Below are 27,899 nucleotides of genomic sequence, written 5' to 3'. Positions count from 1 at the left end.
CACCTCTATCAGAATGCCTGCTTTCTCTATCACATTGCCTCCTTCATCATCAAACCAGCCAGGGCGCATTCAGTCTTTCTCACACTTTGAATCTCTCTGACGTCCTTATTCCCCCATTTCTCCTCTGTCTGACTCTTGGGCTTTTAAAAACTCAAGTGATTACATTAGTCCCACCCAGATAGTCCAGGATGATCACCCTATTTTAAGGTTAGCTGATTAGCAACTTTAATTACCTAGCAAAGTCCCTTCACAGAAGTACTAAGATTAGTGTTTCTTTGAATTCCTTGGGGACAGGAATCTTGGGGATATATCTTTAGAATTCTTCCTGTCACACATGGAGAGACAAAATAAAGATAAATGAGTAAAGTATATATTAGATGGTGGTAGATGCCATGGGAGAAAGTAAAGCAGGGAGGAGAAATAGAGAGTGCTGAGCCAAGGGAGTTTGCATAGTGGAGTCTCAAAGGAGATATGAGGACAAGCCACATGACTATCTAGAGGCCATGCTTTTCAGGTAAAGGGAAGAAAAAGCACAAAATACCTGCCATGGAAGCTCCCCTGGGAATATCATATTCAAGAGATAGCAATGATGTTAGTGTGCCTGAGGGGAGTGAGCAAGGGCAAGTGGTCACATTTTGATTAGAAAGGTAATATGAGGCAAGTCAGTATTGACTTTAATTTTTGTCTTGAGCAAATAGAATGAGGAATTTGACATTATGTGAGTTGGGGAGAACAGGCTTTATATTTTACATTAATACCCACTAAATCTAGGTTATGTAGTAGAAATTTAAGCATAACTTCTTAAATTTGATATTTATTAAGAGGAGTAAGTAAAAATTTTTTTATCATGGTAAGAAAAAATGGAGATATTGAGTGAAATTCATACTAGAGAAGATTTAAAATCTCAAATGACACAGACATTTGAAAAAAGCATTTAAGCAATCCTGTAATTATTGTAATATTAAGTTTTAAAAAGAGATGTAGACAGAATGTTTTTTTCCTCAATTAGATTTAAGTCTAAGGGTAGAGGAATACCAATCTAGATGTCCAAGCAGTACCACTTCTAAAAGTGACATTTTAAACCTAGTATTTTAAATTTAAGAGCTGCTTACTTAATTAATAGTAATTTAATAGAGCCAAGAGTGTCTCCTTTGTTATTTATTTAGAGAGTTATTAGAAATTATTGCAAAGACCTTTAACAAATAAATCATCAGAAAATATATTCTTTTAAAAAAACTTGGCTTACATTTTTACAATTAAAATGAGAAATGGACAACTCATGAGTGTTTTGAAGTTCCTATAAGATTTAAATGCTTCTACAGTACTTGGGCCCGGTATTTTTTGTGGGTGTTACTCTGAATATTGTGCTTATAATCTTATAATTAATTGTGAATGTTTGCACATTGTAATGGGAATCTAGTTCAGGCATCATAAAATTTCATTATGACATTTCATAATGTCATTAGCACTATGAGGTTTATATCTTTAGGCTACTGCCTAAATAGCATTCCTGTCTGTTACGTGAGGACTAAAACTATGTCAGAGATTTATTTTTAATATTAAGGAGCTTGCTATTTGTTCAAAGTTATATTCCTGGGGGACTTCCCTGGTGGCTCAGTGGTAAAGAATCCACCTGCAATGCAGGAAACACGGGTTTGATCTCTGGGTTGGGAAGATTCCCTGGAGAAGGATAGGGCAACTCACTCCAGTATTCTTGCCTGGAGAATTCCATGGACACAGGGGCCTGGCGGGCTACAGTCCATGGTGTCACAAAGAGTTGGATATGACTGAGCACAATCAAAGAAGAACAGTATGTCATAGGACTTGGGAGAACAGGAAGTTGGAGCATCTCTAGCTAGTGGGGGTTCTATGCCTCTTTCTTTTCTGTGGTGTATAACAACCCCTCTATTAAAAATATAATCTTTCCTGAATACATTCTTCAATGGCTCTTTCCCACTACTCTCCACACACTTTCTATGAAATTTAAATGCCTGAATCAATGATTTCAGATCCATTTTTATTTTCTTTGGAGAGTATGGTAAAATTTCCCTCAAGCTCAGAATTCCAGATGCTTTGTGCAGAAACAGCTGTAGTCTAACTCTCTTGGATGAGAGTAAATCCCATCCCCCTCCTCGCAGACTACCTCTAAATAATGGCCAGTTGGTTGTGAGGTGTACAAAAGCAGAGTTGAGCTTAACTATATAATGGTTAGACCACATCTGTAGTACCCATAAAATTCTAGACACCAACGTTCAATGGGCGTGAAAAAAAGAAGTTTATATAAAGGATTTTGTTGATATTTTCCTCAAAGAATAGAAGCACTAGGAGTAATAGTTTTTTAATTTTTTAAAGATATAACATGAAAAAGAAAAACATTAGACTTGTTCTATGTGACTACAAAGAATATAATTAGGGACAAGGAATAACTCTCTTGGTGTCAGCTCAAGATGATGTTGAACGGGCTGCCTTGAGAAATGGTAAATTCCTCATTTCTGGAAGTCATCAATTTGTGATTTAAAAGGATAAGCAGAAGTTCAGAGTTAACTAGTTCATTTTACTACAACAAACACAAAACAGCTTATGCAAAGCCAGGGAGGCATAGATGAGCATGTCTTATTCCTGGAATTAAAATCAGCTCATGGGGTAATTTCATATGTGTGATGGAACCCCTGAGAAGGGAATCACGATGGCCTTTTAACTGCCATGCTAAAAGAAGTGGGTGTTATTCTCTAAGCAATGGTGAACCACTGAAGAACCTTAAATAGTAAAGGAGAAGAGTCTGATTTACACTTTACAAAGTCTATTTGGCTACAGTGGTGAATTGTAGGGAACTGAGATAAGGATAACAATTTTGAACTAAGGGGAAAAAAAAAAAAAGCGATACACTGAGGGTGTCCAGGAGTAGGAAAGGAAAATCAGCAAGGCTTGGTAACAAACTGAATATAAGAGGCTACTGAGAGAAAATTATCTCCCCATATTTCTGGCTTAACCTGTTTGGTAATGCTAATTGATAAAGACACAATGAAGTAGAGATATTGAGTGGATAGTTTACTATATAGCCCTAGAAATCAAGATAGAAGTCTAAGAATAATCATCCCTGAAGTGAAAGTGTTAGTCACTCAGTCATGTCCAACTCTTTGGAGACCCCATGGACTTCAGCCCACCAGGCTCCACTGTCCATGGAATACTCAAGGCAAGAATACTGGAATGGGTGGCCATTCCCTTCTTCATGGGATCTTCCCTACCCAGGGATTGAACCTGGGTTTCCCTCATTGCAGGCTGATTCTATACCATCTGAGCCACCAGGGGAGTCCAATCATACCTAGATGGTGTTGAAATAATTAACTAAAAAGGCTGTCCTAAAAGGAATATGTTGAAAGGGAAGAGCATCAATGACATTTTAGCTGGTAATGTATAAGGTACTTGCTAAGGAACATGAAGTGTAGACAGAGAACTCGGAAAACCAAGAGAGACAAGATTCCAAGAGAACACAGAATGGGAGAGTTCCAGAGAGACAGGGCCATCAGTTGATCCAACAAGGACATAGAATCTACAACAGATTATATGGTCTTTAAGTTTCTTTCTGGGTGTGATATTTGAAAGAAGTACTGGAAGTTCATGATCTGTCAGCTGAATATTACTTACTATCAAAATCTTAATACCAGAATCCTAGTTGGATGGTGTCATTGGTGACACATTGTAAACACTGCAGAATATACATCTATTTAAAACAGAATGGAGTGTTAGAAACATTTTTAAAATAGGAGTATGACTCCCTTTAGCAGAACTAACTAACTCTATTTAAGGGAAGCCTATCCATTCGTTTGTTCATTCAGTCTGCAAAGATCAATTGGAGGTCTGTTATGTGGCACTGAGCCTGATAGTGTGGTAGGCTTTGGGGATTCTAATTTTAAAAAAAAAAAATCAAAAAACTTTGCTGTCCAAGAGTTCACGGTCAACTGGAGAGAAAGTCAATAAATCACTTTCATGTGCAGAACTGGTCGGACAGAGGTTTGTATAGATGCCATGGGAATGCATGGGCAGTGTAATGTTGCTGGCCTATAACCTTCCTAAAACACATGGACAACAGGTTTTTAGACCATTCAAAGGCAAATTACTAAATAATTTGTCTGCTTAATAGATAGTGACTAAGCACAATGGAAATATTATGTTCTGTGATGTCAAAATATGCTTTCATTGTTTTCCACCTTTGCATCTGTTATTCTACCGCTATACGAAAATGAAAATCCATTAGGATGCTTTTTCGACTAGATTCTTTCCTCTTGATGAACTATTCATAGAGACAACACTAAGTACTTTCTGGATTAGACTTTTAAATCACTTAAAATTTTTCTGATAGTTTTAAAATATGAGAGAGGGGAAGGAGAAAGATTTGTATATGGGACCATAGTAATAGCTCTAATTAAACAGAGACTAATTTAAAATTGCCACCTGAAAAGAAGAATATTGGAGCCTTATAACACTGTGCATATCTATTAATGCTTCAAGCTTATAGAACAATTTTAAAATCTTTAACATATTACTAACAGCAAAACCAACCATTCAGTTAAAATGTCACCCAAGATATAAAACTCAAATTGCCAAATTAAAGCAAAGAAGCCAAAAATCTTTATAGTTTATAACTAAGATAGGGAATTCCATGTATATAATGCTTAATATTGAACTTATTATAGACAAGAATTATTTAGCCGCTGAATGTACCTTTTGCTGCTGTGGTTCAGTATTATTGTGCTTTGCTCCTATTAAGTTGAGATGTTGGCTTCCTATGATTTATGATGGGATTAGCCTGAAGTCAATAAAGGGCTGTTCTGCTGAGGTTCTTTTTACTGTTGGCTATTTTACCTTTACTCTTTATTGCTTATTCTCTTCTGGTGGCAAATATATTTTACCTTTACCTTGCCTCTCCTATTCTCTTTCTAGCCCTATTAAAGGAACACTAGAAGTAAGAGAGAGAGACAGACAGACAAAATAATACCAGGCAGTGTAAATTCATTTTCAAAGGATATTTGCAAATAATCAAATGCAATGTGTTTTACAACTTTAAAACACCCTATTCTAGAAAGGACTGTTTGAGTAATCATGAAGAGAGTTGATTTGGTCAGCCTGTTTCTAGGATTCATAACTGAGATGCTTTTATTCTATCTTGAAATAAAATTGAATATTCTCAACAAACACATTGGCTGACAAATAAATTTAAACAGGTATCATGATTAGAAATCTCAGCCTCCAACTTCAATTACAACATGTGATCGATTTATGAGATTACTGAAGGCAAATGTCTGCCAGACAGCCAACCATTGTTTGAGATTAAATTTCAGCAGTGAAATCAACTTGTTGAGAGCACCCCTGCATGTATAATATAGATGTGAACTATCTGCCTCCACATTATAACCTTGATGATTTCTTGTATGAGCTGTAAGGAAAGTCCTTTATGAATAAAGCTTTCGGTTAATGGTGACTTTTGACAAATTCACATTTCACCTATGCAATGGTCTAAGGAGACCCTAATTCAGTGCAACTATATCTTATCACAGTATATTATACCAAAGATATTGTAACATGAAAGAAAAGTGTTCAGTATCAATAGATTAAAAATATCTAGGGTAGAAGTTACAGTTGACATCAGAGATTTCAACTGTATAGATCCACTCATGTTGATGTTTTTCAGTAATACTACATGATCCATGATTGGTTGAATCTGTGGATAAGGAATTGTGTATGTGCAGATTTTTGACTGTGCAGGGGTGGTACCCCTAAGCACTTCAGTATTCAGATCTCTGCAAACCCATCATGAAGGTAGACTAATTCCTGCTCAAAAGGCAAATGATAGCTACAACTTTATAGGCTTTACAAGTAGAATGGTCATATTGAGAGTGTCCCTTTCAAGTTCCACTAGAAAGAAATTCAAGAAATATTGCAACTGTTGCTCAGTCATCACATGATCTTGATTATTAGAAGGCAGTAAATATAGGAACCGTGTGTTCAGAAAGTCAGAAAGTCAAGGGCAAGGTATTAGTTGGTATATGGTTAATATTATATGTACATTTGTCTGGGCCATAGTGCCCAGATGTTCGGTCAAACATTTTAGGGGATGTTTCTGTGGAGGTGTATGTGTGTCTGCATGTGTTTGAGGGAAGAGAAAAACAGGTTTAATCAGCACTAGTAATTCCAAGGTCACCCCCACCCCCAAGTGACAGTAATCTTAAATGGTTTAAGCTACCTTTTGCATGAAGTCACAAGGTCTCAAAACTGTTTTACCTTATTTTAAATGGGTACAGCATGTTTACGGAATTACAAATGCCATGACACAACACATTGGTATATTCTCATTTTTAGAAATTATTGGAAAACTGATTTCACAGTTTAAAGGAGGACACACTACAGTATCTAAAAGATCAATTTTAGGGGTAATAACTTAATACCTGATGCATCTGGATCTAGCTATAATAACTCATTTGAATTTACATTTCTTATCTCTGGAATATTCCATTCCATAGTTTCCAAGACTAGGGACAGTTACTGCTGCTGCTGCTGTTGCTAAGTCACTTCAGTCATGTACGACTCTGTGAGACCCCATAGACAGCAGCCCACCAGGCTCCCCCATCCCTGGGATTCTCTAGGCAAGAACACTGGAGTGGGTTGCCATTTCCTTCTCCAATACGTGAAAGTGAAAAGTGAAAGTGAAGTCACTCAGTTGTGTCTGACTCTCAGCAACCCCATGGACTGCAGACTATCAGGCTCCTCCATCCATGGGATTTTCCAGGAAAGAGTACTGGAGTGGGTTGCCATTGACTTCTCCAGGGACAGTTATTATAGGAACTCAAATCAGATAGTCATTCCTAAAGGCTTCTATAAGGCTGTTTTTAGGAGCGATTTAAATTTATTGGTGGACTTGAGTAAAGCAGATTACCCTTCATTTGGGTGGGCCTCATGCCATCATTTGAAGTCCTAAATGGAACAAAAGACTGAACTCCTCTGTCTTATCAGTCAAAATACATAGTGAAATGGAGATAAGTAATTTTCCTGGTAAATAATTCCAAGTAATAGTATTTAAGCATGATCACTGTACTTGGGAGAGGAATAAATGAACACAGGGAAAACCTCAATATGAGAAGAACATATAAAAAGTACCAAATAGAAGTCACAGGACTAAAGTTTATAATATGTGCTTAGTTGCTCAGTAGTGTCCGATTCTTTGTGATCCTTTGGACTGTAGCTTGCCAGGCTTCTCTGTCCATGGGATTTCCCCGGCAAGAATACTGGAGTGGGTGGCCATTTCCTTCTCCAGGGGATCTTCCCAACCCAAGGATCGAACCCATGTCTCCTGGGTCTTTATCCACTGAGCTATCAGGGAAGCCAAAGTTTAGAATAACTGATCTGAAAAATATTTACACTACAGGGGTTCAACAGCAGACTAGAGGAGGCAAAAAAAGACCAATGAACTTGAAAACAGAACAGTGGGTATACCCTATCAGAGCAGTAAAAAAGAATGAAAAAAAAAAGTCAAGATTAGCTTAAGGAACTTAATGGACAATATCAGACTAACACTGGCATCATGGGATTACAGAAGGAGGAAAGAAAAAAAAAAAAGGCAGAAAGCTGTTTTGAAAAAATAATGGCTGAAAACTTCCCTAATTTGGAGAAGGAAACAGACATTCATGTTCTGGAAGCCCAGAGAGTTCCTAATAAGATGAAAACCAGAGAATCCAATCTATATTCATACATCATGAGAAACACTGGACTGGATTAAGCACAAGCTGGAATCAAGATTGCAGGGAGAAATATCAATAACCTCAGATATGCAGATGACTCTGCTCTTATGGCAGAAAGTGAAGAAGAACTAAAGAGCCTCTTGATGAAAGTGAAACAGGAGAGTGAAAAAGTTGGCTTAAAGCTCAATATTCAGAAAACTAAGATCATGGCATCTGGTCCCATCACTTTGTGGCAAATAGATGGGGAAACAGTGGCTAACTTTTATTTATTTTTTTTTTGGTCTCCAAAATCATTGCAGATGGTGATTGCAGCCATGAAATTAAAAGACGCTTATTCCTTGGAAGAAAAGTTATGACCAACCTAGATAGCGTGTTAAAAAGCAGAGACATTACTTTGCCAACAAAGGTCCATCTAATCAAGGCTATGGTTTTTCCACTAGTCATGTATGGATGTGAGAGTTGGACTGTAAAGAAAGCTGAGCACTGAAGAATTGATGTATATACCTGTGGTGGATTCATGTTAATGTATGGCAAAACCAATACAATATTGTAAAGTAATTAGCCTCCAATTAAAATGAATAAATTTATATTAAAAAATAAATTAAAAAAATGTAAATTGAGTGCCGAAGAATTGATGCTTTTGAACTGTGGTGTTGGAGAAGACTCCTGAGAGTCCCTTGGAGTACAAGGAGATCCAACTAGTCCATCCTAAAGGAGATCAGTCCTGGGTGTTCACTGGAAGGACTGATGTTGAAGCTGAAACTCCAATACTTTGGCCACCTGATGCGAAGAGCTGACTCATTTGGAAAGACCCTGATGCTGGGAAAGACTGAGGGCAGGAGGAGAAGGGGGCGATGGAGGATGAGATGGTTGGATGGCATCACTGACTCAATGGACATGGGTTTGGGTGGACTCCGGGAGTTGGCAATTGGCAGGGAGGCCTGGCGTGCTGCAGTCCATGGGGTTGCAAAGAATCGGACACGACTGAGCAAATGAACTGAACTGAAAATGTCAAAATTAAAGACAAGGAGAGAATCTTAAAAACAGCAAGAGAAAAAACAATCTGTAAAGAAACCCCCGCAAGACTATCAGCAGTTTTCTCAGCAGAAATTTTGCAGGTCAGAAGGAGGTGGCATGAAATATCCAAAGTACTGAAAGAAAAATTACCATCTAAGAATATTCTACCTGGCAAAGTTGTCATTTAGAATTGAAGGAATGGATGAATTTTCCAGACAAATAAGAACTAACCAAGTCCATTATTAAACTGGCTTCACAAAAAAATGTTAAAGTGACCCCTTTAAGTTAAAAAGGAAGGGCCCTAATTAGCAACAAGGAAACATATAAAAAGTATAAATCTCACTGGTAAAGGTAAATATATGGAGAAGGTAATGAATTACTTAGAAAGCTATTATGAATAATGAAAGATAAAAATATTTTGTAAAAATAACTATAAAATGTGTTAAGGGATACATAAGATAGAAGGATTTAAAACATAACATCAAAAAGATAAAATGTGGTATGGGAAATAAAACTGTAGAGCTTTAGATTATTTGTACTTAAATTATTATCAACCTCAAATAGAGAGTTATAAGTGTAAGTTGTTATATGTAAGCCTCATAATAACCACAAAATAAAAACCTAAGAAACAAGAAAAATCTCTAACAATCCAACTTTACCCCTTAAGAACCTAGGAGAAGAACAGCAACCTAAACCCAAACATAGTGGAAGGAATGAACTAACAAGGATGAGAGGAATAAATGAAAAAGAGACTAAAATATATAATAGAAGAGATAAGATATTGTTCTTTGAAAAGACAAAATTAACATTTTATATATATATATATATATATACACACACACACACACACACACACACACATATATATATGACACCTATATAAAAAGAAGTGATATCTTTCTATATGCCTAGAGGATGTTTTTCATGTGTATAGTTTGGCACTCTATGTAAATACGGAGAAATTTTTTTACCCTGTATATCAGTTCAGTTCAGTCGCTCAGTCGGGTCCAACTCCCTTCTCCTCCTGCCCCCGATCCCTCCCAGCATCAGGGTCTTTTCCAATGAGTCAACTCTTCACATGAGGTGGTCAAAGTATTGGAGTTTCAGCTTCAGCATCAGTCCTTCCAATGAACACCCAGGACTGATCTCCTTTAGGATGGATATAGTTCCTATCAATAGATATAGGAAAACAAAATCAAATCTGAATCATTATTTACTAAGCACTTATTGAACATATATTCAACGCCAGTCATTGTATCAGGAACTGGATATCCAAAGACAAATATAATCACAATATTTCTGCTGAATGGAGAAGTCTCTTCAAATTACATATTTTCCTATCTACAGTAGAAGTTTTGACATATTTTCTGATCTCTTTAGTCTACATTCTTCTTATTATGACTATTAGATACAAGCTTACTTTGGAAAGGGCAATCTTCTAATAAGATATGTAAAGCAGACAAGTAGTTTGAAAAGTTGTAATCTTAAATCATCTATGTCTAAGTATGTGATTTTGATAAGAAAAAAAAAAAAAAAAAAAACTGTTACAACACCAAAGAAAACAATCTCACTCCTTAGTTATACCACATACAACAGAGCTAAGAAGTAGAGTCATAAAAACACTGTGGAGCTCTATGCCTAGCTGCTTAGCCTAACATGTAAACAAAGAAGCTTTGTTTTTTGGGAGGGGAGTAAATAGTCTATGTTTAATTTAGTAGGACTTTTACATTAAAAAAAAAAAAAATTGTTGAAAACTCTAGGAAGGATCCCAGAGTTATATTAGCATTGCCTTAACCACTCTCAGTGGATACATTGTCAGGAATGTCTGTCTGTCTTTTCACAATGGATCTCATTTGCTTCAATGAGAAATGGAAGCTGCGTTCCATTGAGAAGTCTTCAAGGATGGTATAATGATTAAGAAACCAACTGTCTAGAAGTTAGATTACTTGAGTTCACATCCCTGTTGTGCAACTGAGTAATTGATGGACTTGAGCAAATTGCTTTACATCTGTGCTCCTCAATTTGCACATCTGTGGGATTGGGGCAGCAATGCACTTACCATATAGTTTCCGTATTTGGATTAAATGAGTTAATATTTGTAAAGCACTTAAAAGAACTCTTGGCTGAATGCAAGGGCTATATGGCCTTGTTAAGTGAAATAGATGAATCAAGCAAGTTACTAATAGGCTCAAAAAGTGGACCAGTTTCCTCACAACTCAAACATAAACACTATTATTCCACAGGAGTCAGTCTTGTTAAATAAATACTGACACAGAGATTTCTCAAGACTTCTTTTACCACCTCCATGCACATTGAAACAAAGGTTTTAAAGAAAAAACACAAGTTCCTTGAGGTTGGTCTATGTGTACCCATTCCCTCCCCTTTGGATTAGCTACAAAAATTCATCCTAAACCATAGAGATGGAGTAAGTGGATTCCAGGGCCTGTAATAGTCACAGGATCTGGGCCTTTCCAGTTACCTATTAAAGATAAGATAGATAAGCCTAGTGGGAACTTCTGTATTAATCAGTTATAAAGGTATCTTTCCCAGGTTTATGCTGCAGGAACTGAAACAGTTTCTCCTTTGGTGGCTTTTCAGCAGCTTCTTTTGAGGATTTCTTGAAGTTACAAAGTAAAGGTGGCTTTTTTTTTTTTTTTTTTTTCCCCTGCCTCTTGTTGACATTAACTTCGCTGATACTTTTATATTCACTGATACAATTCAAGGAGGACTCACAGAAAGTATCCATTTATGGTTAAATTGTTAACTTGAAAGGGAGGGATGTTATGTTGTGGTTTACATGCTAGGTATGGGGGGGGGGTTCTTTTTTTTTTCAGGTAAATTTGTTGCAATTGTTTGCCTATAGCAATGTGAGATGAGATTAGTTGCTGCAGCAGTAAAGGACTGTTTTATTGAATGTGGAGCTCCCCTTGCCCATTCTGCTATTGCTAATACAACATTAATGCTCTCACTAAATCACAAAAACACCAAGTAGAAACTGATACTGGAAGCGTTTATAGACATTCAGCAATTAGCAGAGGCCAATAATTCCTATTTATGGCATAACAAATAAAACTTAAGTGATTTTTTAACCTCAGTATATTTCAAACAAAATATGTTATACATAAGTTTTTGATCTCAGGAAATACACTACATTAGGTCTTATATATGTCTTATATATATAGGTCCTATATATATAGGTCTTATATATATAGGTCTTATATATAGGTCCATAATATGCCTTCTTTATAATTTATCCTCACTCTTATATAACCTTTGAAAATAAAGTGGACTTGACCCAGAAGATGCATAGCATTGAAAGGACAATGATATTATCAAAGAGCCAGAAATGCATTTACATTTAATGCCTTGTTATATAATTAGAGTTCATATTTTATAACAGTGGAATAATGAGAATAATCTGGAGTAGCTAAACATGTTTTTGTTTTTTATTTTTCCTTGTAGAAGGAGTAGCATTTCTTTTTACTCCTGTTCCACATTTCAAAAATTATATCGTCTGCATTTTGAATTAAGTGAGAGTTGAGAAAGGTCACTTTTTCTCCTTTATATCTCAAAAATAAACCAACTTTTAGTAAGTTTCAGATGTAAAACAAGAGGTCCACCACAGACAAATGTCTGTGACAAACTTTCAACAAAGTTATTTAAGATTCCCCCTTTCTTAAAGTGCTCTAGGAATCAGATGGGTGACTATGGGCTAACACCATCTCTATCAAGTATTGGCAAAGGTTATACTGGGAAAGCTTTTGCTTGTTGAATAGAATAGGTATCACAGAACTGAGTAACTGATAATACTTCAATCTTGAATTAGGTTAGGTCTTGATCTGCTTCTAGCCAGTTGATCTCTTGAAATATGTGGGCTGTGCGGTAAGTTTTGGTTGCTCTACGATTTTTTTCTTGCTTCTAGATTTCACATATTCTCAATTTGTTTTAGAGATCAATCTTTTTTCTTTGGAATAAACCAAGAACTGGAAAAGGCCAGTTTTCATTCCAACCTCAAAGAAAGGCAATGCTAAAGAATGCTCAGACTACCGCACAATTGTACTCATCTCATACGCTAGTAAAGTAATGCTCAAAATTCTCCAAGCCGGGCTTCAGCAACACGTGAACCATGAACTTCCAGATGTTCAACTGGTTTTAGAAAAGGCAGAGGAACCAGAGATCAAATTGCCAACCTCTGCTGGATCATGGAAAAACGAAGAGAGTTCCAGACAAACATCTATTTCTGCTTTATTGACTATGTCAAAGCCTTTGACTCTGTGGGTCACAATAAACTATGGAAAATTCTGAAAGACATGGGAATACCAGACCACCTGACCTGCCTCTTGAGAAACCTATATGCAAGTGAGGAAGCAACAGTTAGAACTGGACATGGACCAACAGACTGGTTCCAAATAGGAAAAGGAGTATGTCAAGGCTGTATATTGTCACCCTGCTTATTTAACTTATATGCAGAGTACATCATGAGAAACGCTGGGCTGGAAGAAGCACAAGCTGGAATCAAGATTGCCGGGAGAAATATCAATCACCTCAGATATGCACATGACACCACCTTTATGGTAGAAAGTGAAGAGGAACTAAAAAGCCTCTTGATGAAAGTGAAAGAGGAGAGTGAAAAAGTTGGCTTAAAGCTCAACATTCAGAAAACTAAGATCATGGCATCTGGTCCCATCACTTCATGGGAAATAGATGGGGGAACAGTGGAAACAGTGTCAGACTTTATTTTTTTGGGCTCCAAAATCACTGCAGATGGTGACTGCAGCCATGAAATGAAAAGACGCTTACTCCTTGGAAGGAAAGTTATGACCAACCTAGATAGCATATTCAAAAGCAGAGACATTACTTTGCCAACAAAGGTCCATCTAGTCAAGGCTATGGTTTTTCCAGTAGTCATGTATGGATGTGAGAGTTGGACTGTGAAAAAAGCTGAGCGCCGAAGAATTGATGCTTGCTTTTGAACTGTGGTGTTGGAGAAAACTCTTGAGAGTCCCTTGGACTGCAAGGAGATTCAACCAGTCCATTCTAAAGGAGATCAGTCCTGGGTGTTTTTTGGAAGGACTGATGCTAAAGCTGAAACTCCAGTACTTTGGCCACCTCAAGCGAAGAGTTGACTCATTGGAAAAGACTCTGATGCTGGGAGGGATTGGGGGCAGGAGGAGAAGGGGACGACAGAGGATAGGATAGCTGGATGGCATCACCGACTCGATGGACATGAGTTTGGGTAAACTCCAGGAGCTGGTGACGGACAGGGAGGCCTGGCGTGCTGCAGTTCATGGGGTCGCAAAGAGTCGGACATGACTGAGCGACTGAACTGAACTGAACTGAATGTGTATAAGGGAGCCCAAAAGGGAATTAATCAATTTTTGTGCATATTTTGAAGACATCTTTACAGAACATATTGCTCTGAAGTTAGGGTTAAAGTGACACTTTCCACTAGAATAATGCAGAAGACAACATTCTTTCATGAGAAGGTAAGCATTCTAAGCATTCCTCTCCCAGGCATCTTCCCTCAGGCACTGAGATTGCAGCCTCCAACACTTGGGGACAGCAGAAGGAAGAGACTTCAAAAGTCAAATATATTTCAACAGCTCATTTTTAGCAAGTCTGGCAGTGAGATCTTTCCATTCTTCTCTCTTCTCTGTGATGTATGTAGGAGCGAGTAGCTGCAGTAGTGATTCTGGCTGTTGTCTAAAGAAGTTCTGACACAAGGCCTCAGTGTTCCATTTCACATACATCCCACAGTCATAGCTGTTTTGTTGAGCAGGAGTTTTCTCTTCCATAAAGAGAAGAAAGCCTAAGAAAGCCTCCAGTTTCTCTGCTACCTGCTTCACATGGAGTGAGTTACTATTACCATAAGAATCATAATGAAAAAGACCATTTTTATCTTGCAGATAAACCAAAAAAGCTCCAGTGGGTTCCCCCAGCTGTGTGGTTGGAACTATCATTGATGGCTAAAAATATAACTCTTATTGGGGAGGTCCAAGGGTTCAAGGAACATGGCAGTCTCTGCTGGGCTGCCAGTGCACTTGATGAACTGAGTAACTTCGGGGCTGATGAAGTAGACATGGTCAGAGCAGTCATGAAACTGACTGCTGGAAAAGTACTCAAAGGCAAACCCAATAACATAAACATTGAGCCAGCTTGGAGGATCCAGTAGTGAGAAGTCTGATTGCCACAGTAGACTGTCCATGTAACTCAAAACTACTGGGTCCATCTGGTATTGACCAGGGCTGCTCAGAAATTCCAGAAGCTGTTTCAGGCCTCACCATCCCTACCAGCCTCCAAACAGCTCTGTACTGGCTGGAAAAGCAATGCTATAGTCTCAAATCCAGAGTTTTCTACCCCAAAATTGTAACATTCCCCTCTAGTTCTCTAAGGCAGAGGTTCCCACCTCTGCTGTAAAGTGAAGAAAAGAAGTTTGGGCAGAGCCTCCTGAGGGCAATGAAATGGGGCCTAAACTTATGTTTTTGAAAATATTTATTTTCAAGTACTGAATCAAAGTGTTTGTTAGGATTTATTGTATTCTCACTACAGGCATTATTGCATTTAATCTTCACAGTAGTGGGATGAGATAGGGATTATCTAATTGTATAGGGAAGAAAAAGCTAATGGAGGTGATGGAATTCCAGTTGAGCTATTTGAAATCCTAAAAGATGATGCTGTGAAAGTGCTGCACTCAATATGCCAGCAAATTTGGAAAATGCAGTAGTGGTCACAGGACTGGAAAAGGTCAGTTTTCATTCTAATCCCAAAGAAACACAATGCCAAAGAATGCTCAAAATACCACACAATTGCACTCATCTCACATGCTAGTAAAGTAATGCTCAAAATTCTCCAAGCCAGGCTTCAACAATATGTGAAGTGTGAAGTTCCAGATGTTCAAGCTGGTTTTATAAAAGGCAGAGGAACCAGAGACCAAATTGCCAATATCCATTGGATGATTGAAAAAGCAAAAGAGTTCCAAAAAAACATCTATTTCTGCTTTATTGACTCTGCCAAAGCCTTTGACTATGTGGATGACCATGAACTGTGCAAAATTATTCAAGAGATGGGAATACCAGACCACCTGACCTGCCTCTTAAGAAATCTGTATGCAGGTCAGGAAGCGACAGTTAGAACTGGACATGGAACAACAGACTGATTCCAAAATTGGGAAAGGAGTATGTCAAGGCTGTATATTGTCATCCTGCTTATTTAACTTATATACAGAGCACATCATGAGAAACGCTGGGCTGGATAAAGCACAAGTTGGGATCAAGATAGCTGAGAGAAACATCAATGACCCCAGATATGCAGATGATACCACACCTATGGCAGAAAGTGAAGAACTAAAGAGCCTCTTGATGAAAATGAAAGAGGAGAGTAAAAAAGTTGGCTTAAAGATCATGGTATCTGGTCCCATCACTTCATGGCAAATAGGTGGGAAACAGTGGTTGACTTTGTTTTTTTGGGCAGATGGTGACTGCAGCCATGAAATTAAAAGATGCTTACTCCTTGGAAGAAAAGTTATGACCAACCTAGGCAGCATATTCAAAAGCAGAGACATTACTTTGCCAACAAAGGCCCATATAGTCACGGCCATGGTTTTCCCAGTAGTCATGTGTGGATGTGAGAGTTGGATAATAAAGAAAGCTGAATGCTGAAGAACTGATGCTTGTGAACTGTGGTGTTGGAGAAGACTCTTGAGAGTCCCTTGGACTGCAAGGAGATCCAACCAGTCCATCCTAAAGGATATCAGTCCTGAATATTCATTGGAAGGACTGATGCTGAAGCTGAAACTCCAATACTTTAGCCACCTGATGCCAAGAACTGACTCATTTGAAAAAGACCCTGATGCTGGGTAAGATTGAAGGAGGGCGGAGAAGGGGACGACAGAGGATGAGATGGTTGAGTGGCATCACTGACTCAATGGACATGAGTTTGAATAAGCTCCCAGAGTTTGTGATAGACAGGGAAGCCTGTCGTGCTGCAGTCCATGGGATCACAAAGAGTCAGACATGACTGAGTGACTGAACTGAACTGATAGGGAAGAAAACGGAGGGGTTTTTGAGAGTGAAATAATAGGGCTGCACAGTTGACAAATAGCTACCTCAGGATAAGCTCCCTGGCTGGTTGATGTTCTTAATCCCATGCTCTTAACCATTGCTTATAATTACTGCCTGCCTAATTTTCTGAAAATCCTAAATTCATCATTTTCCTCCTCCTCATCATCAGTTAATGAGCATTCATATGAGTCAAACATGTAAACTTTTTTTAATTGGGAGAAATTGAAATTTACAAATGATTGCCTTTTTCAAGTTTGGGCAAAATTGGGAAAGTTCCATCATAATAGAATTTTTACTTATAAACTAATAGACATAACCCCCCAAATTCAGGAAATGAACCCTATACTTAAGACAGTGTTTTGAAATAGACCTAGATTTTGTACAAAGCCTATTTGCCTTTTTATTATAACAAATATTTTATCTTAAAAGTAATAGTCTATGCAATAGTGTTAATTTGCTTTTCAGAGTTCATGACCTTGGATTATAGTACTAACTAATAATATTATAGTCAATTTTTCACATTACAACCTCTATGTCTCATTTTTATGATGGAAAGGTTGAAGAACTTAGTACAGAGCTATATCTAGGAACCCTTCTTCAATGCCAGCCTTAAAAATTTATTAGCAATTTCATGTGATTTAATGGGTTTCAGAAATGTTTTATGCTTCAAGTTATGTTCCCCTTTTGCCTGAATTTCAGTGGCTGATATTCTTGTATCAGAGAGTCATTCATTCATAGCTTAAAGATTTCAACATTCAGGAATTATTTATTAAAATTCAAATTTCCACAATAAGGGTAATTACTCTATGTAGGTGATAATAGAATTTATGGTCCTGAGGCCTTATTTCCAGGGTAGACCCAACAGGAAGTCAGGACGACAGGTGTAAATCAGGATTATCCAAGGCAAACTAGAAAATATAGTCAGTGAAGTATAAGCAACTTAATTTCTAGTCTGACCATTAGATGAAAGTAAGTTTGAAGAGAAGACTTGAGTTAAACATGATTATAATGCAGAGGTATGATGCAGGTAAATACCAAAGTAAATCTGAACTGTTACTTAATTTGTTGGATGACTAATCAACACCAAGTTCATCATTAAAACTGATCCCACATAACTTGACTTTCACTTTTAGTAATGGATATTTAGTAATATGGTCAAGGTACCCCTTTCTTCTTTCCTGCCCCCAAAAGGAGATTGAAGAATTTGACAAATTATAAGGTGGTATACCTGGAGGCACTGAAAAGTCCACAAGAAAGGGAAGAGCATCTAGTCTAGAATCCAAGGTCGAGGGGTGGGGAGCAGGGAGGAAGGGTGGAGAAGTGGTGGTGAAGAGCAAGAGAGATTAGTCCAGACTTGGGAGTTACTAAAGCCTTGGAGGTAACTGTCAGTGTTAACAAAAGAAGGCAAAGGAGAGGAAAATGGAATCTAGAATAAGTGAAACAAATAGCAAGTACTTGGTAGTTATTAACCCATATTTGTCAGTGATTATACCAAATCCCCCAGGCCTGAATGACCCAATTATTAATAACAGGCAAATACAATGATTGTCAATCTGGATCAAAAAATCAAAACACAAGTATATGTTATTTAACAGGAGTACCTGTTATATATAGTGCCTCTGAACTATAAAAATAAGGGAAAACAAAATTAAAAAAAAAAAAAACCCAGAAAAAATACACTATGTAAAAACTAACCTAACAAAAAGTGATACAGTAATACTAGTAGTAAAGAAGAATTTGTGGCAACAATTACTGTTAAGGAGGGATATTTCCTAATAAAAGGTTTAATTCCTCATGAAGAAATCACATAAGTGACTTTCTGCATACATTACTGCTTCATGCTACTTCCCTTTTTACTAGAATTAGTAAAAATAACTAAGTTTTCAGTATTATCAAGAAGTATTATAAGCACTTAACACATATTAGTTCACTTAATCCTCACAAACATGTCATGAGATAGTCATGATTATTATCTTCATTTTATGCATGAGGAGATTGAGAAATGAAAATGTTGCCCAAAGTTTCAGAGCTAATAAGCAATGGAGCTGGGATGAAATGCAGGCAATCTACCCTTTAAGTTGTAAGAATAAATATTTGAGTAGAAGAGCCTAAATGGACCAAATAGTTTTTGGCTTTCCCTCTAGTACACATTTCAAATGAGTTTGCCATGGATGGGGTAGCACCTAAGATATTCTTTCCCCTGTACTTTGGATATTAGTTTAGCTGCTTTTCCATCTCTTTCTTTCAGAATCTTCTAAAAGCAGAGATATGGTATTTTTTCTCATGACTGAACTCACATTTCTCTTTAACTTCAATAGCTCAAGAACAGCTGAATAGTTAGGGGGAGGGAACATGGCTTTAAAGCTTTTCTTGTAGACATGAAAAACTAAGTGCTACAATGGAGGGATGAGTGACCTTCTTATTTCTGGATTGGTTTTCTATACTAGGAGATGTCTCAATTTAGCTGCAGTAGGAGTGAATGTAACTCATGTTATGCAGGAACTCTTTGCCACCAGTCAGTGGAAAACATTTGCCAGGAAAAACTTCTGTTGCTTGCCCTATGTGTGTGGATACAGTCCCTGACTACCCTCTTCCTTAAAACACTGCAAGCCTTCATTGTCTAAACAGAAAGAACAGTAGCCCTCTAAGTTATAAGAATAAATATTTGAATAGGAAGAGAGTCCATTATGAAAAGAAGTCATCGTGGTCTCGTTCACATATGTACTTAGGCTCTCTCCAGGTCCAACTTCCAGGAATGAGGCTTCTAGAGGGAGGAGCATACAAAGCCATGTGTGTTTCTGATAACTTCAATGTGGTTTCTTTTTGTGCCCCCATGAGAACAAGGATAGTATCTGCATTGCCCCCTTTTACCCTAGTAACATAGGAGCAATAACACTTGTGGAATAAACAAAGAAATAGATGAATGAACAAATGAACAAACGTCTGTGACTTCATCTACTACCACTCTCCTCACTGCTTACTCCATTGCCACCACCCTGCCCTTCTTACTTTTCTTGTTTCTGGACATTTGCACATGCTGTTCCTTCCGCCTGAAATGTTCTTCCTCCAGATGTCAGCTTGATTGGCTCTCTTATCTCTGTGGGTGTTTCCTGCAATTTCACATTCTCAGCAAGCCTTCCCCATCTAACTGAACTTGCATATTCCTGCCTCAAAAATCCTTTTGTTTCTCTTAACTTTCTGTTGGCATGGCCTAACATACTTAAAAATTTTACGGGTCATGTCTGTCATTTGTCTGGCTCTCTAGATTGTCAGTTTCACAGGAGCAGTGATTTTTTTCCCCCCATACAAAGGACAGTGCCTGCCACTTATTATGTGCTCAGTAAATATTAGTCAAACAAATGAATGGAAGAACCAGGTATGCAGGACCTGTTTCACTAGTTTTAAAGCCCCCCAAATAGGGATCACAGCCCCCAGAGTATCACTTACACTTATATGCTTCTTTGAGAAGCTTCACTTTTAAGTTATCTGAGCTTCAGTTTCTTCAACTATAACCTGGAGATAATAGTACTTAGTAACAAAGACTAACAATAAATTGTAAAAGTTGAAAAATTTCACATAATAATCATGAGGATTGCAAAAGAAAATGGATGTGCACTCAGCTGTCTACTGATGCTGGCAATTATGACCTGAGGAATGAATGCAAAGGAAGGGTGATTCCAGGTTTCCCTGAGGAGCAGAATGATTCACTGTCTTTGGCATTAGAATGTAGACCAGAAAATGCAGTCAGCTGCATTTTGCTAAGCAAAAATGAACTTGTTTGCCTTTAAAAATACTAGTCTCTTTATTTGAAAAAATAAAGTGGTGGTTGGAAGGGTGAGGCATCTTAAATATGGAGGCTATAAATTAAGTTAGTATGTCTATAGCATGTATGGTGGAGAGAGAGAGATTGCATGTACAGTATTTTGGGAACAAAGCGCTCATCGTGGTATCTGTTACTTTGTTACATCATAGGAAAATTGATATTTCATTTGTACCACCATACCTGATGCAAGTGAACATGTAATACCTAGATGTAGGGTAATTGTCACCACATAGTATTTCATGAGAAAATATCCTGACAGTGTTAAGCAGAAGTATGCAAATTACTCAAGAGAGTGATTTTTTTTAATTAGGATAATTTTAAACTGAAATATTAACTGTAATGAATATGCCAGAATGAACCTTGATGTATCTATTTGGACATTTCCTACATCCCAAGTGGTTAGTCTAAAACCAATTAAAGCACCACAGATTGCTATTATCTTCTTGCATTATTATTTTCCTGAATTAATTTCATTTTAAAAATCAGACCTTCTCCAAATGAGAATAAATTTAAATATCCGAGGTACAAATGTGAAGCTGATGTCAAGACCCATGCATATCTATAATTTCAAATTTTGAAACCACAGCATCATGGGAATAATCATAATTTTTTTTTAAATGGAGGTACTGACCTTTTGGGTCACTTAATCATTCCTCTTGCTATTCCCAGAGAATCCAAATAGTATCTCTAGTTTCCCTTCTGAAATTACTTATCACTTTTCCCTTATATTCATACATTAATTTGTTCATTTATCCATCCACCTACCCATTCCTCATTTCATCCTTTCATTTAGTAAGTATTAGGCATCATTTTGGCACCCCACTGCAGTACTCTTGCCTGGAAAATCCTATGGACGGAGGAGCCTGGTGGGCTGCAGTCCATGGGGTCACTAAGAGTCGGACACGACTGAGCGACTTCACTTTCACTTTTCACTTTCATGCATTGGAGAAGGAGATGGCAACCCACTCCAGTGTTCTTGCCTTGAGAATCCCAGGGACGGGGGAGCCTGATGGGCTGCCGTCTATGGGGTCGCACAGAGTCGGACACAACTGAATCGACTTAGCAGCAGCAGCAGCAGCAGTAGCAGCAGGCATCATTTATGTACCTGGAATGAAATACGGCTTAGCACTGAGGAAACAAAATGTATGCTAATATTTTTTCAGTACATCATAGTTAAGTGAGAGAAACAAACAGGTTAATAAATAATCATAATGCAATAAGATAGGTTTTTTTTTTATTTTTTTAAATTTTATTTTATTTTTAAACTTTACAATATTGTATTGGTTTTGCCAAATATCGAAATGAATCCGCCACAGGTATACATGTGTTCCCCATATAGAAGTATGGAAAAAGTATGTTTTCCATCTATTATGTTGACTGGATGAATCACAAAGGCTTATGATTTAGAAGTGGTAACGTTTGTTCTGAGGTTTGAAAGGAAAATATTTTAGGCAAAGGTAAAATGTATCCAAAGATAAGGAGATAGGACAGGGCATATCAAGTCCTAGGAGGATTAAATCATTAGGTGTGACTGGAGTTGGGTCTGTGTATCTCTGAAGAGGGTGGGAAGAGGAAAGATGAAGCTGGGTGGGTTGAGGTCTTATCATAAACGACTGTCTGTATTACCAGCAAGAATTTAGATTTCCTTCTATAATAGGACATTTTTATAGCTTTTTCTTTTTAGGATCATGATAGCAAACAGGAGGAGAAGCTCCAAGGCATGAGACCACTCAGGGAGACAAATTAGGAGGTTATTCCAACCCCACAAACCAGAATAAAGGCTTCGATTAAGATAGTAACAATAAGACACAGGGGGGAACTGATTAAGAAGATGACTAGGGTCTAGAAACTAATTAGAGATAAACATCTGGAGAAAATGCTATCATTGTTAAAAATATTCAATGGGGAGAAATGAAATTAAAGAACCATCTATAAGGCTTTCCATGTTTTTGAACAATGTGAAGAAAATGGAGGCCTGGAAATATGAATTAGTGTATTTCTCATCTGTCCCTTGCTTTTTCTGAAAAATGTGAAGCTCTTCTAAATTTTCTCCAACTTCACCCTTTGCCTTCAGTCACATGTGACCATGGCAAGTCATGACATTGACCCACTTCATAACTGTATTGGCCCTGATATATCTGGATAAAGTAAATGTGACTAGAACCCAAAATTCCGTTCTTCCTCAGACAATCATTTTTATCTCACATTTTCTGGTTAGGTAGAGAGAGGCCAAGGTGATAATGATGGGAAAGAGGGATCTGTTCTTGTTGCACAAAGACCTGTTTTTGTTTGTCGGACACGACTGAGCCACTTCACTTTCACTTCACTTTTTTTTTTTCAAAATTAGAAAATATCTTTTTATATTATGACATGATTAATCTTCTTTCTGCTATTAATTTTAACTATCCAGAACTCTCACTTTATGTAGGAAATGTTTTTCTTTACTTTTGATTCATTTTACCAAAGCTCTCTGTTATCTGACCCTGATTACTAGCCACTCCTTCAGGTGATTCATGTTATACTGTCAAATATTTAAATATTTGAAAATCAAGTAGTACATGTTTTATATTTTGGGGGTACTTTGGGAAAGAGGGATTATAAAGAAAACTTTTGAAAGTCTGTCTACAAAATGTCATAAATTACAACTGAAAAAAGTCATGAATCCCATTCAGACCATTAGTGGGGGTTACACAGTTGATGATAGAGAACCACAAAGCTGCCTTGAGAATTGAAGGCCCGTGGATGGCCAGGCACACTGGGTAAATGACATGGCCTCATTTATCAGCATTAAAGTAGGTATGATTCAGGTTCATGCTTCAGCAAATTACAAATTACTGTAGATATAGATGTGCAGGCAACCTATGAATGGTTACAATTGCAAATATTAAGTCTGCGAATTCTAATTGAATATTGTTACATAATGTTTCTACAATTCTCTTACCCTTTTATGTTAAAATGGTTGTCTATTGATTTTTATACACTTTCTTCCTTGATTTTATTTTTTTTTTTTCTTTTTTTATTTTTTTTAATTTTATTTTATTTTTAGACTCCACATAATCGTATCAGTTCTGCCAAACATCAAAACGAATCCACCACAGGTATACATGCGTTCCCCATCCTGAACCCTCCTCCCTCCTCCCTCCCCATACCATCCCTCTGGGTCGTCCCAGTGCATTAGCCCCAAGCATCCAGTATCGTGCATCGAACCTGGACTGGCAACTCGTTTCTTACATGATATTTTACATGTTACAATGTCATTCTCTCAAATCTTCCCACCCTCTCCCTCTCCCACAGAGTCCATAAGACTGTTCTATACATCAGTGTCTCTTTTGCTGTCTCGTACACAGGGTTATTGTTACCATCTTTCTAAATTCCATATATATGCGTTAGAATACTGTATTTATGTTTTTCCTTCTGGCTTACTTCACTCTGTATAATAGGCTCCAGTTTCATCCACCTCATTAGAACTGATTCAAATGTATTCTTTTTAATGGCTGAGTAATACTCCATTGTGTATATGTACCACAGCTTTCTTATCCATTCATCTGCTGATGGACATCTAGGTTGCTTCCATGTCTTGGCTATTATAAACAGTGCTGCGATGAACATTGGGGTACACGTGTCTCTTTCCCTTCTGGTTTCCTCAGTGTGTATGCCCAGCAGTGGGGTTGCTGGATCATAAGGCAGTTCTATTTCCAGTTTTTTAAGGAATCTCCACACTGTTCTCCATAGTGGCTGTATTAGTTTGCATTCCCACCAACAGTGTAAGAGGGTTCCCTTTTCTCCACACCCTCTCCAGCATTTATTATTTGTAGACTTTTGGATCGCAGCCATTCTGACTGGTGTGAAATGGTACCTCATAGTGGTTTTGATTTGCATTTCTCTGATAATGAGTGATGTTGAGCATCTTTTCATGTGTTTGTTAGCCATCTGTATGTCTTTTTTGGAGAAATGTCTATTTAGTTCTTTGGCCCATTTTTTGATTGGGTCGTTTATTTTTCTGGAGTTGAGCTGTAGGAGTTGCTTGTATATTTTTGAGATTAGTTGTTTGTCGGTTTCTTCATTTGCTATTATTTTCTCCCATTCTGAAGGCTGTCTTTTCACCTTGCTAATAGTTTCCTTTGATGTGCAGAAGCTTTTAAGGTTAATTAGGTCCCATTTGTTTATTTTTGTTTTTATTTCCAATATTCTGGGAGGTGGGTCATAGAGGATCCTGCTGTGATGTATGTCAGAGAGTGTTTTGCCTATGTTCTCCTCTAGGAGTTTTATAGTTTCTGGTCTTACGTTTAGATCTTTAATCCATTTTGAGTTTATTTTTGTGTATGGTGTTAGAAAGTGGTCCAGTTTCATTCTTTTACAAGTGGTTGACCAGATTTCCCAGCACCACTTGTTAAAGAGATTGTCTTTAATCCATTGTATATTCTTGCCTCCTTTGTCGAAGATAAGGTGTCCATATGTGCGTGGATTTATCTCTGGGCTTTCTATTTTATTCCATTGATCAATATTTCTGTCTTTGTGCCAGTACCATACTGTCTTGATAACTGTGGCTTTGTAGTAGAGCCTGAAGTCAGGTAGGTTGATTCCTCCAGTTCCATTCTTCTTTCTCAAGATCGCTTTGGCTATTCGAGGTTTTTTGTATTTCCATACAAATTGTGAAATTATTTGTTCTAGCTCTGTGAAGAATACTGTTGGTAGCTTGATAGGGATTGCGTTGAATCTATAAATTGCTTTGGGTAGTATACTCATTTTCACTATATTGATTCTTCCAATCCATGAACATGGTATATTTCTCCATCTATTAGTGTCCTCTTTGATTTCTTTCACCAGTGTTTTATAGTTTTCTATATATAGGTCTTTAGTTTCTTTAGGTAGATATATTCCTAAGTATTTTATTCTTTCTGTTGCAATGGTGAATGGAATTGTTTCCTTAATTTCTCTTTCTGTTTTCTCATTATTAGTGTATAGGAATGCAAGGGATTTCTGTGTGTTGATTTTATATCCTGCAACTTTACTGTAGTCATTGATTATTTCTAGTAATTTTCTGGTGGACTCTTTAGGGTTTTCTATGTAGAGGATCATGTCGTCTGCAAATAGTGAGAGTTTTACTTCTTCTTTTCCAATTTGGATTCCTTTTATTTCTTTTTCTGCTCTGATTGCTGTGGCCAAAACTTCCAAAACTATGTTGAATAGTAATGGTGAAAGTGGGCACCCTTGTCTTGTTCCTGACTTTAGAGGAAATGCTTTCAATTTTTCACCATTGAGGATAATGTTTGCAGTGGGTTTGTCATATATAGCTTTTATTATGTTGAGGTATGTTCCTTCTATTCCTGCTTTCTGGAGAGTTTTTATCATAAATGGATGTTGAATTTTGTCAAAGGCTTTCTCTGCATCTATTGAGATAATCATATGGTTTTTATTTTTCAATTTGTTAATGTGGTGTATTACATTGATTGATTTGCGGATATTGAAGAATCCTTGCATCCCTGGGATAAAGCCCACTTGATCATGGTGTATGATCTTTTTAATGTGTTGTTGGATTCTGATTGCTAGAATTTTGTTAAGGATTTTTGCATCTATGTTCATCAGTGATATTGGCCTGTAGTTTTCTTTTTTTGTGGGATCTTTGTCAGGTTTTGGTATTAGGGTGATGGTGGCCTCATAGAATGAGTTTGGAAGTTTACCTTCCTCTGCAATTTTCTGGAAGAGTTTGAGCAGGATAGGTGTTAGCTCTTCTCTAAATTTTTGGTAGAATTCAGCTGTGAAGCCGTCTGGACCTGGGCTTTTGTTTGCTGGAAGATTTTTGATTACAGTTTCAATTTCCATGCTTGTGATGGGTCTGTTAAGATTTTCTATTTCTTCCTGGTCCAGTTTTGGAAAGTTGTACTTTTCTAAGAATTTGTCCATTTCTTCCACATTGTCCATTTTATTGGCATATAATTGTTGATAGTACTCTCTTATGATCCTTTGTATTTCTGTGTTGTCTGTTGTGATCTCTCCATTTTCGTTTCTAATTTTGTTGATTTGATTTTTCTCCCTTTGTTTCTTGATGAGTCTGGCTAACGGTTTGTCAATTTTATTTATCCTTTCAAAGAACCAGCTTTTGGTTTTGTTGATTTTTGCTATGGTCTCTTTTGTTTCTTTTGCATTTATTTCTGCTCTAATTTTTAAGATTTCTTTCCTTCTACTAACCCTGGGGTTCTTCATTTCTTCCTTTTCTAGTTGCTTTAGGTGTAGAGTTAGGTTATTTATTTGACTTTTTTCTTGTTTCTTGAGGTGTGCCTGTATTGCTATGAACTTTCCCCTTAGGACTGCTTTTACCGTGTCCCACAGGTTTTGGGTTGTTGTGTTTTCATTTTCATTCGTTTCTATGCAAATTTTGATTTCTTTTTTGATTTCTTCTGTGATTTGTTGGTTATTCAGCAGCGTGTTGTTCAGCCTCCATATGTTGGAATTTTTAATAGTTTTTCTCCTGTAATTGAGATCTAATCTTACTGCATTGTGGTCAGAAAAAATGCTTGGAATGATTTCTATTTTTTTGAATTTACCAAGGCTAGCTTTATGGCCCAGGATGTGATCTATCCTGGAGAAGGTTCCATGTGCGCTTGAGAAAAAGGTGAAATTCATTGTTTTGGGATGAAATGACCTATAGATATCAATTAGGTCTAACTGGTCTATTGTATCATTTAAAGTTTGTGTTTCCTTGTTAATTTTCTGTTTAGTTGATCTATCCATAGGTGTAAGTGGGGTATTAAAGTCTCCCACTATTATTGTGTTATTGTTAATTTCTCCTTTCATACTTGTTAGCATTTGTCTTACGTACTGTGGTGCTCCCGTGTTGGGTGCATATATATTTATAATTGTTATATCTTCTTCTTGGATTGATCCTTTGATCATTATGTAGTGACCTTCTTTGTCTCTTTTCACAGCCTTTGTTTTAAAGTCTATTTTATCTGATATGAGTATTGCTACTCCTGCTTTCTTTTGGTCCCTATTTGCATGGAAAATCTTTTTCCAGCCCTTCACTTTCAGTCTGTATGTGTCCCCTGTTTTGAGGTGGGTCTCTTGTAGACAACATATGTAGGGGTCTTGTTTTTGTATCCATTCAGCCAGTCTTTGTCTTTTGGTTGGGGCATTCAACCCATTTACGTTTAAGGTAATTACTGATAAGTATGTTCCCGTTGCCATTTACTTTATTGTTTTGGGTTCGAGTTTATACACCGTTTTTGTGTTTCCTGTCTAGAGAATATCCTTTAGTATTTGTTGGAG

General features: G+C 37.2%; 1 protein-coding gene and 1 pseudogene across 2 annotated transcripts in view; one reads left to right on the top strand and one right to left on the bottom strand.

Moving 5' to 3' along the window:
- FAM19A2 (family with sequence similarity 19 member A2, C-C motif chemokine like) overlaps positions 1 to 27,899 on the top strand; it is a 564,697-nt gene that overhangs the window by 523,687 nt on the left and 13,111 nt on the right. The gene's annotated exons all lie outside the window — the stretch shown is intronic.
- On the bottom strand, positions 14,336 to 15,009 carry LOC113893008 (annotated as a pseudogene).

This window comes from Bos indicus x Bos taurus, chromosome 5 (genome assembly GCF_003369695.1).
Source record: "Bos indicus x Bos taurus breed Angus x Brahman F1 hybrid chromosome 5, Bos_hybrid_MaternalHap_v2.0, whole genome shotgun sequence".
In the NCBI taxonomy this organism is placed as follows: Eukaryota; Metazoa; Chordata; class Mammalia; order Artiodactyla; family Bovidae; genus Bos; species Bos indicus x Bos taurus.
This window is presented reverse-complemented; position numbering and strand designations above follow the sequence as displayed.